At 26.8% G+C, this 12183-nt stretch overlaps 1 pseudogene; it reads right to left on the bottom strand.

Moving 5' to 3' along the window:
* Nucleotides 1-7022: 7022 nt before the first annotated feature.
* On the bottom strand, nt 7023-11483 carry LOC129909583 (uncharacterized; annotated as a pseudogene).
* Nucleotides 11484-12183: the final 700 nt, after the last annotated feature.

Raw genomic sequence — 12183 nt, 5'->3', positions numbered from 1 at the left:
TCCAAAGTTATGAGGTAACAAACATAAAAAAAAAAAAAAAAAACAAAAAAAAAAATACAGGCGAATACCTCCTCCTTTTTGGAAGTCGGTAAAAAGGAAATTTGTTAAATATACCAAAAAAAAATAGTTAAATATAAAAGAAGTAAAGTTATCCCTGCGTTATTTTTTCACTAAGAATGGAAGGAAGAAATTGAAAATTTAACTACTAATTCGGTCAAAATAGACAATTAAACCACAAATAATTCTCATAGAGCTGAAAATTGATACAGAGCATTGAAGCATTGATTTAAGTAAAATATGTCAAAAGTTCCCACAAATCCCATGTGTGTATGCAAAGTTATTCAAGATTAAATGTATGTTTTTAATACAAATCTTTGAAATGGGATAAGCAATACAAAAATAGAAGACTGTTTTTAAAATTTTTATTTGTCAAAAGTCAAAAAAAATGTTTTTTTTTTGCAAATAACTCCTAAACTTTTGAAAACATGTTGATTATGTGCACTGCTTCTCTATACCTATAAAAACTTTTTTTTTTAAAGCTGCCATTCAAATAAAAAATGTTTTCTTAATTTGGTCAAAACTCAAAAATTGCGAATTTTTGAACTTAGCTCGTAAAAATAGAAGTTTATTTTTTTAATATATTTTACTCATTTTATAGGCAACAATGTTTTTCACAAAATAGCTTAGCAACTTTAACTTATCGTTTCGAAGGTAGTGCGCTTAAAAGGTTGTTATATATAAAAAATACAATTTTTGCCTGTTTTCGTCAAATGATCTAAGTTAACGAAAAAAATCATGTCTGAAATTCACACGTGGTAATTTCTACCACCTTAAAAAATCATTTTTCTTGCAAAAAAAATCAAATCTAAAAAATCTACCCTTTTTTTATTCTATCACCTTTAAATCCATGTTTCTTTATATGACAACCTATAATAAATTTTATATTATCTGAAAGCTTATTGTTTCCTCTCAAAATATTTATATCGACCTTGTCTTTACAACATCTACAAAAAAAGCTAGAATTTTTTGAACCCAATCACTTTTCATCAAAAAAGCAAAAACATCAATCTTTTTTCTCTTCTAAAACCATTAGATATAATATTTTTAAATGTAAACCTATGATAAATTTTCTATCATCTGAAAGTTTATTTCACCTTTTATATGACGTAACAATCATATTTCTACAATGCCTAGAAAAAAAGTAAGAATTTTTTAAAGCCAACTAATGTCGAAACTTCAAACTGGGATTATGTTTTGTGGTATTTTTCAAGTTTTTCAATTTAAGATTGTTTAACTTATAGAGGACTTACCGTTATGTGTGATATGTCAAATGAAAGGTAATATTATCAGCATGCGTATTAAAGACAAATAGATCAAAAGATTTAACGTGTTTAGAAAAACACATCTTTTTACCGTTATATTAGGATATTTTTTCCTGTCGGTTTTTCGTTTCATCTTGTTCCAAATCACTACGATACTAAAAAAGTTTTTACTTAAAAAAAAAAAAAATTAGCATGTGTAGATTATGTGTAACATACCTTATTTAATTTTTATTTCTCAGTTTTTGAAAATTATTTTAAATTTATTTATAGACCATGATGTTTTTCGAAACAATGCTTAATAAAATATTGCAAATAAAAAAAATTTGCCTAAAAAAAAAATTTTCTTGCGACTGAAAAATATTTTATTTGCACTGAAAAAAAAAAAAATTTCTATTAAAAATAACAATACCTATTTTGTATTAAAAAATATATTATTGCAAATAAAAAATTTTCTGGTTTAAAAAATTCAATCCAAAATATATGCATTTAATATTTTTTTTTTTTTTCAAATAATATTTTTTTTAATGCAAAATATTTTTATTTTCACTAAAATATTCTTTTTCAATACAAATATTTTTCAGTTGCAATAAATTTTTTAATGCAATCAATTTAATGGAAAGCAAATGCATTAAAAATAAAATATTTTTTTACAACCCTGATTTGATATAGGTACCCTTTTTTTAAAAATATACTTTAATACTCTAAAATCACTTTAAAGAACAACATTATACTTTAAAAAAAAATTGTAATGAATCCTCAAAAAGACTATATCGATTTTAGCACAAAAAAAAACTTAACATTACCTAGAAAAGAAATACAAAGAAAAATACCTTAAGGATGATTTTTATTCCTTTATTTCTCAGTTTTTTTTTTTTAACTAAAGAAGAAAGCATACCTAAATATTAGATAGATAATATACATCTATAGCTGGAAAGCTTGAACAAATGAACTGCATTCTCTGTTTGCAAACGGGAAAGAAAGATTAATAGTGGCCGAGTTTAAGTATGCAATAAGTTCAGACAATTGAGTGTGCCAGCACGGCGAATGGAGAGATTTCGACAAAGGATCAAGACAATATTATTATTTTATTTTGTTTTACTTTTTTTTTTGGTTTACTTTACTTTTTCGTTGAATTTTTTTTTTTCATGATGATGCTAGGTTCACCATGGAAACCATCACTATTATACATTTTGGCAGGATACTTGACAAAATGAAAATTGATGATGTGATTGTTGTTATGAGGTTTGAATCGCAATTGTTTTGACAGAAAAAAATGTGATTTAAAAGAGATGATATTGAATTGGATGTTTTTTTTTTTTTAATTCTGATTTTCATCATCGAATCTAGAAGAAAAATCATTAAACTCAGAAGTGGGATGATCAGTCAATTTCGGTTTTCTTTAATTTTTTTTACACCTGAATCGACATTTTGTGCTTAAATTTCAAACAAAGTCAATGACATTCATGTACACAATGTTCCATCAAAATTAACCAACCTGCATACAAATATATGTTTTGTATTGTCGTAGATAAGGAGCCGAAATTCTGCTCTCTTCTTCCGCTTCCTGGTACTCTGAACAGAAATGTTCTATTTACATTGTTTAAATAATGAATATCCTTTGAACAATATCTCTGCATGTAGCTTTAAACAGACTTCTTCTTCTCTCGCCCAATATATACCAGGAGATCCTTAAATAAATTTTAGATCCAAGATAACAATCGAATTCCACCCAAAGGGAAGATAATAATGTGTCTCATATAGAGAAATTGGTTTCATTTAGGACTTTGTATTATTCCTAATGTTTGCTTATCACATTTTAGCAAGATATAAAGGAATTAATGTTACAATAATTGAAGGCGACTAACTAGAATTTCTGTGTGTTAACAATTTTGCTTATCTGAGTGAGAGAGAGAGAGAGAGAGAGTGTTTACTATAATTTCAGGAAACTATATCTAACGACCGTGTGGAATATCAGACATATTTGAGTTCAAAGACAGAAGATGGTAAAGCAATGAACAAAAGGATAAAGGCTCTGTTCTCATGATTCAGAGCAAAGTAATTGCCATAGGTAATAAATGGTGATTCTTTTAAGTAATTTTTTTTTTATAAGGAAATGCTCTTTATTCAATACTAAACAGGTGATTGGACTTATGTTTTTTAATCACAAAAAGTCAAGAACAATGTTAAAATTAATAGAAATTTTATATGTTGTTGTTTATGCCACCGCGTGAGATTTTTATAGAAATAAATATTACGCATACGCCACAGTGACCCATAGGTAAATAATTTTTTTTTCAGTAGAATGGTTTAGTTTTAAACGATTTTTAAACTCTTTTAAACAACTGACTAAATAGGTACCTAATACTTTTTCTTAAAATTCAAAATGGCGTCCGAAATAAACATTTAAATAGAATTTCTTGTTTAAAATGTATGTAATATAGAAATTTATATAAATTGATACCAAAAAGATGTTCGAATTTTGACTTGCTTACAATAAAAACTAATGGATATAGTTTTTATTGTAAGCAAGTCAATCATTGAACAAAAAATAAACTAATTCCAATTTGGAGATAAATGTGCCTACCAAATAAATAAGAAATATTTACTTCCGAAGCTATTATTATGCTATTTCACAGACAACAATTTTAAAAACTTTCTTATTAATTTTCATAAAATTACTAAAGAACTCTTAGGGATCCGTTCCGAACAAATTCAATCTCAAACGTCGCTTCGATTATTAGAAATACTTTAACATCTATGGGTTAAAAATAACCGCTGTTATATCATATTATTTCTTAAAATATAAATTTTTGATGAACAGAAGAGAAAGTAAGTAACTATATATTTTTGTATTGTTTAAGTGGCAGAAGCAATTTTCGCACACATTTGAAACATTAAAAAAATAAAATGTTCGACTTAGTCGCACGTATTTGCTCTAACGTTAAAAGTTAAAAACTCATAAAAGAATTTTTTTTAAATAGAAACAAAAAAAAAAAGCTCAAGAAATAATATAGGATTTGGCTTAAAGTTACTCTAAATTAAATATACCGTCGTCTCTCTAAATTAAATATACCGTTGAATTTCTTTCTTTCTTTTGGACTTTTTTGTTTTTGAAGATCCTTAGAGTCGTTTTTTTTTTAATAGGAAACATAATCTATATTTTATATACAGGGTGTCCCAAAAGTAATGGATCAAACGAAATATGCTGATAGGCCAACTTAATTGCTCTCAGAATTTGGTAACTTGTTCATCCCAAATCCTTACGTTTTTCGATTTAATGCAGTTTTTGTGAAATTTCGAAAAATCCCGACTTTGCAACAGTATTTTGTTTCCTCCGCTCATGATTGATTTTTGTTTTTTACAATTCTTTCACTAAAACATTGCCTAATAATAAGAAATAATTAATTAATCAAAATATTTTTCATTTCATACGCCATTTTGCTGCAAATTAATTAACAGTTCCATGTTTTATAAAAACTCAATTTCTTTCTTTTATTTCATAGCAACACCCTGAAAAAAATTTGTATGGTGTGGCACTGGTTCATTATTCTGAAAACTTCCCGTGTTATTGTAGTTTTCAAAAATGTATAAAAGTTTCCAAAGTTGAAGTTAGAACTGAAGATATTACAATTTAAAAGCAACAAAACAGGGCTTTTCAGAGAAAAATAACAAAGAAAAATAAACACATTTTCTCGACTGTTGTTTGTTTATTTCCTTTTGAACAAAAGTCTCGAATTTTGTTTGTTATTTTGCTCTGAAAACGTCTGTTTTTTTGCATTCAAATTGTAATATCTTTTGTTCTAATTCCAACTTTGGAAATTATTATACATTTTTGAAAACTGCAATAATACGACAAGTTTTCAAAATAATAAACCAGTGCCACACCATACAAATTTTTTTCAGGGTGTTGCTATGAAATAAAAGAAAGAAATTGAGTTTTTATAAAACATGGAACTGTTAATTAATTTGCAGCAAAATGGCGTATTAAATGAAAAATATTTAGATTAATTAATTATTTCTTATTATTAGGCAATGTTTTAGTGAAAGAATTGTAAAAAACAAAAATCAATCATGAGCGGAGGAAACAAAATACTGTTGCAAAGTCGGGATTTTTCGAAATTTCACAAAAACTGCATTAAATCGAAAACCGTAAGGATTTGGGATGAACAAGTTACCAAATTCTGAGAGCAATTAAGTTGGCCTATCAGCATATTTCGTTTGATCCATTACTTTTGGGACACCCTGTATATTTTTTTTTTATACAAATTTCAAAAATAATTAAAGAAAATATTTGCAATGCACTTGAAATAAAAAAATATTTATTGCAAATAAAAAAAATTGCATAAAAAGAAAAAAAAAAAAAAAATACTGCAACTGAAAAATATTACCTATGTTTGTCAGAAAAGAAACTCTATTGAAAATAAAAATATTTTGTTTACAAGAAATATAATATTACAAATAAAAAATGTTCTGGATTGAAAATAAAAAAAAAAAACAATGCAAAATTTGTGCATAGAATATTTTGTTTTAATAATCGTCGAATTTCTTACAATTTTGTCTATCCGATCCCAATTTAGTGAATGCCATTAAATAGGAAATATTAATCGACATTATAAAAATAAAGATTCAATGAAATATTTTCATACGTTAAAAAATTTTTTCAACTCAAATGAAAATTATTAAAATAATTAAAATGTGTTTTGTAAAAATAAGAAGTATTTTGTTTGGTGCAAAAAATTTAAAAAAAAATTAGTTAACGTTTTTAAATTTTTACTTTACACTCAGAAAAAAAAATTGTTATGCCAAAAGATTTATACTTTGTCTCAAGGAAAAATGTAGGTTAAAATCTGCCCAACAACTACTTTTTTTTAACTTAAAAGAGTAAAATGTTTTTTAAGTCTTGAAAACTTTTAATTTAAATCAAAAAATTAAGTTCTCAAAATACAACAACTTTCGTATTTAAATTAAGAACAATATTTTCAATACACAAGAATAAACATTGTTGTCCCAATAATTGATTGTATCGTTATTGTTACGTTTAAGAACGTAAATTGTTGTCATTAAAACTATTTTAAGAACTTTAATTCTTGTCCCAAGAACAACTCAGTACCTAAAAATTTGAAATACTTACCTAAAAATTAAACCTTTTAGCCTAAAAAAATAATTTAAGTTCAACACAAATGTACGATATAATTATATATTATTTTTTATTTTCTTTTTTTTTTTTTATAGAAAAAATACAATATTTACATATAAAACACACGTTTATGATACAAGTTTCTGAATCATTTAAATTAAATTAATAAACAAAAATAAATAAAAATTAAATTCAATACATAAAAAAAAACGAATATTGTTTAAGACTATCGACTTTACAGACATTGAATTTTTTTTTAGTATCATATGCTTCATAATATATGAGATCTAAATTTATATGTTTTGAAAAAATTTGTTGTATAAATTAAATTAACATAAGTACCTATTGAGGCTTGGTGGAGTTTTATGTTTGCATTTTAATTCTTGTTGGAATGCGTCTTCAAATATAGAGCAAATATGTGCTTTGATGTACTGGGTATGTTTATTTTGGAACATTTTCCAATTTTGAAATTATATCTTATATTTTCGGAACCTATTCGTCCGAAGAATCTCATAAATGTACTTCTGTTAAAACATCTACACATATTTGCTCTTTTGTGAGTATTCCAAGTTAAAAACGAAACACGTTTCTATAACCAAATCAATAGCGCAAAGAAGATTTGGAACCTTATAACGAATTTCTTCAAGCTTCAAAGTAAACATAAAAATTTAATAAAGAATTGGTTGATTCACCTGACACAAATATTTTGGGTTGGGAGACTGCATTATTCTTGATCTCGTCTTCTTTTTGTTTGAAATTGTTGAAACTCGCCAAGTGGATAAACATATCCTTTTGGGCATCGGTAAATTGATGGCTTGGATTTTCTCTTGATTCTCGGTGGTAAAATAATTGTATCAAGCAAATTGAAAAAAATGCCTCCAATCTGAAAAGAATACAAACTTTTTTAATTCTTTCTATTGAACAAGATGTTAAATTAGTTTACCTATTCCAAGTTGACTTGAGAGCATTCTTTTATATGCTTCCAAGAAAATTTTGTTCTTAGTGAAAGTTGGAAAAAATATTTTATTTACTTTTTCCTCAAAATCATTGATTTTGTCAAAAAGTTTATCATTTTTTCCTGGGCAAAGTTCTTTAAAATCAACTTTTATTAAATCGCATCCAGTCGCATCCATATATCGAGGCCAGGATATTAAAAATGCATGTGAACAGAACTTATAATATACATAAGTATATTAAGAAAGAAATAAATAAAATTAAATACAGGAACAAATTCTTTTCATTTAGTATAGCTACTTACATCGTTTTCTTCACGCCATTTGTTTAGATTATATCCAAACTTTATTTTCTCCGACAATAATTGGCTTTTGTTGATAGTTTTATCGATTTCATGAGAATTTAACATTTTCAACAAATTCTCTGATGAAATTCGACATTCTGCTTAAGCATTTACTCCCTCCACAGACATATTCCACTCTTGAAACAAATCATACACTTTAGTGTCCAAAGTCACAATTTCAATTACATATTCATTAATATTGTACAATTTATTAAAAAATAATTATCTTTATCACACGAAGTCAAACTCACGAGTCACGCACTTTATACAAATCACATCGAAGTGAATTGCCGAGCAGAATAAAATTAACAGTTAGATTTTGCAATTTTTAGGATATCAAGAACTAAATTGTTGTTGCGAAACAAAAAACATTTCAATTGAGAACTTCATTCTAAGCCTGATGAGATGATGGTTGTGTTTTGTGTGTTTGTTGTGTGAGTTGTTACATGAATAGAATTAACAGTTATATTTTGCAGTTCAAGAACTATGTTTTTGTTGAGAAACAAAAAATATTTTAGTTAAGAATTTCGTTCTTAGTCTGATTCGTTTTGTCCATGTGTGTGTGTACCTACGCAAAGTTACACATGCAACTTTATGTTTGGTTTTGCTTTGTAAATAGGAATTGGGTTCAAAAGCAATAAACACCTCAAAAGGTAGTGTTGTTGTTTTAAGAATAAAACATTTGTTCGCAATTTTCTCCCCCGAAATTATTTTCCTATTCCAAAAATGATTCTGCTTTGACGAATGCTACATCTTCCAATTTGTTGATTCAACTACTTAGTTTTTATTTTTGAATTTCAAACTTAATAAAAAAATAAAATTCTTGTTTTAAGAATATGTTCGTTGAGATAAGAATTAAAGTGTTAATATTTTTCAAATGCGAGTTGTTAAGCTAACAATAACAATGTTTTTTTTTCTGAGTGTAACAGTTATATGTATACTGCTATATTTTTCTTCTTAAAAATAAAAAAATACATAGGTACCTACTTCAATCTAAAATTAAAAAAAAATAAGGAGTTTTTGATAAAAAAAAATGGAAAATTAACACTCTAAAAATAAAAAAAAAATAGATTAGACTGTATTGCTGGTGAAAGCGCATTTTTATCCAAAATTCAAATAATTTTCTTAAAAAAATTTGATTTTTACTCAGATCCTGACCCTATAATAAATTATTATAATAGGTAAACTGTATAAACGCAGTTTTTTTTTAAATAAATTTCCTTCAAAAATATGCCTACTTCACACGTCATAAAATATCCTTTCATATTGGCTTGTAAAAGTCATTGAAGCAAATTGATTCGATTTTCTAACGTGACATCCGTAACACCTGTTTTATTAAAAGATTGTGACGTTGCAATACAGGTTGAAAAAAAATTAAGTAACTGAGTCACACCCGTTACAATGGAAATACCCAAAAGCAATCATTTGTTGATTTTTACAGTGTGTAACATTATTTACTATTCTTCTCTGATAAAGGTTTTAAACAAGAAAAAAGTTATTTTTAGCGATTTTATATACATTACATAAATATAGATTTATGTGGAATGTGGATCATATTTCATATTTCTGCTGTCTTATATAACTCAGTTTGTTTATTTTTTTCTTTCTTGCTCGAGTCTAAATTCTAATACTACCAGCAAAAATGTCATTGTTGGTTTTACTAAATTTCTTCTTTTTCTTCCTCTTCTCCTTCTCCTTCTTCTACTTTTTCTTTTTCTTTTTAATCGGTCACTGTGTCGTATGTGTGATATTTTTTTTTTTTGAAAATCTTGCAAAAATCGTTCTATGCCAGACACCTTTAATAAACCTCTAGTTTTTGAAGTAGGTATGTAAGTTAAAATTTTACAATTTGTTTAACTTTCAAATCAATATTTTAATCTTAAAATTTCTTTGTAAACATATATCACATATTGACTGATGAGAATTCGTAATAAATTAGCTTGTTCAATGTTGTCTGGTAATCTTATTACTCAACATCAGGCATTTTACCATGAGAGTTCTATGTCAAGTTCAACATCATCTTGAAGAAAAAGGATTTTAAAAAAAATTCCCTGCTCCTTTCAATATAAACTTCTTAAATTGTATACAAAAACGATCACTTATCCTTTATATTGTTCAATACACAATGACATATTCAACGTCTCATTCAGGATATGAACCCTAAGCATTCAAGGATAATATATTGCAGTCTTATTTTTCTTCGAATACTGGCATCAGTACTTTACATCCTACATAGAAAAGTTCTATATTTTTTCTTCGATTTTTTCTTTATTATCATCGACTTTGAAAAAGAAAAATAGAACGATGCGATGGTGATGGTAAAAAAAAGAGTTCAAGGGTTGCATATAACACCCCCATTACAACATAATATAACCCCAAATGCATTGGGGGATCGTACAGAACGATATGACAACGATGGTGATGGTGACAACGACGACGATGCACGACTCTGAGATGAAGTTGTAATATGTAACACAACGAGGAGAAAAAAAAAAAATAAATATAACGAACCAATATAACGAAGGAAATGTCGTTAAAGATATTTCATTGTTTTCGCATGGAAATTGAAAATTGATTTAATTGAATTCTAGAATACGATACGACAGACACTCCGCCCAACGATACACAGACAAAACAGACAAAGGAAACAATTTTTCTTTGTGATAATAATTTTGTTGATTTATTATTGGCTGAAAAATTATAATTTTGTTCATTGTAATGCAATTTGGTTGATTTGTTATAGTTTGATAAGAAAAAATCTAGTTTGTTAAGGAAATTTCACTGTAGGAGAAAAAAAAAATTGCATTTTTTTTTTAATGGAAAGAGAAACAAGTAAAATAACACTGAATCATTTATAAGTTTTCAAGGAATCGATAATAACAATAAAATTGTTAGACAAAATTTGAATTATAGGAACATTTTACACCTATTCCAAATGGAATACCTTGCAAAGAAGCCTTTCATGTGACAATGAAACAGAGTTTCAGTACTAAATTTTAGTAGTTTTGGTTATGTTTGGTCTTTATTCTGACTATGACACAACCCAATTAACTACAAGAAGATGTATTTTTATTTAAAAAGCAGCAAGTAGAGAAGTTACAGTTTTTTATACGCAAAGAGAATAAGTAGGAATTTGCTGATTAAACCGTTCCGATCTTGAAACCTTAAACTTTGCCAAAGTATGTATCCCAAAAAATACATTTAAACCATATTCAAATAAGTACACTGTGATTCAATAGGAAGTTATTAAATTAAAAAAAAAAAAAATAAGAAAAATAAAGCTTTCAAGGTTTATTAAAAAAAAAAACAAAAAAATGTAGATTTTAAACAGATAATAATAGATTTTTTGTATTATCCATTTTTTCAACAACTTAGTTCTTACTCATTTTTCAATTTTAATGCAAAATAAAATACAAATAACAAAAATAAGTACAAATTTGTTTTGTTTTTGTTTTGCAAATAAATTAAAAAAAAAAAAATGAGAAAATATTGAATTGTTGAACAAACTGGGTTATAGTTGTTTTATTTTTTCAGCTGAATCGAAAATCAAAACAGATTGTAAATAGTTTTTTTTTTTTATTTATAAATAATAAAAAAAAATCCATAGGGCTTCCGAGCTGTATGAAATAATATTTTGATAACTTATTTAGTAATATGACTGTTATTTATAATTTCTTCACCGATTACTTTGAATTTGTTTACCTGCCTTGTTCTCTACTGATCTCATTTTCAAACATTTATTACACATATATAATATATAAAATTACTATTTTTTACTTAGTGTCACAAAATGATGTGTCGATTTTGAATTCTGTTTTTTTTTTTTTTGAGTTGTGACACTATCTTTAAAAAATTGCTATATATCCAAAGGGAAAGATGTGACTTCACGCGTCCCTCAAGGGAGTTATATCAGTCCTTTTTTATGTTATTTATCCTCTTTACAAATGACATCTTTGTAACTTCACATTTGTGAGGAGCTTTTTGTCATAAGCTGGGGTATACTCGTCTTAACTTAATTCTTGTTAGCAGTGTCCACTTTCCACTATAGTTTACAGTCTGAATCTGAAACCTAGTTCTTCTAAAAAAGTGGAGAAGCACTCTGTACACCAGATTGGTATTTTCCTAACTCAAGCACAATTCGATTTATACTAGAGATGGGTAGTTCCGGAGCCAAATAGTTCCTGGAACTAGTTCCTCACTCGGAACTAGTTCCACTCGTTCCACAAAATTAATTTAAACAGATCCATCGTTCCGACACAGCCACACACAAAAGAAAGAAAGAAGAAGAGGAACAAGAAACAAAACGAAAGCGAACATGTCTCTGACTCTGTTTGAAATACACAATACACACACGCATGTCATAGAATTCTCATCCAAAGCCAACACACATGGATGCGAACGAGTTGAGCGTCAAAAATTCACAAACC

This window comes from Episyrphus balteatus, chromosome 1, assembly GCF_945859705.1.
Source record: "Episyrphus balteatus chromosome 1, idEpiBalt1.1, whole genome shotgun sequence".
Lineage (NCBI taxonomy): Eukaryota > Metazoa > Arthropoda > Insecta > Diptera > Syrphidae > Episyrphus > Episyrphus balteatus.
Note: the sequence above shows the minus strand (reverse complement) of the source record. Positions and strands in the feature narration are given on the sequence as shown.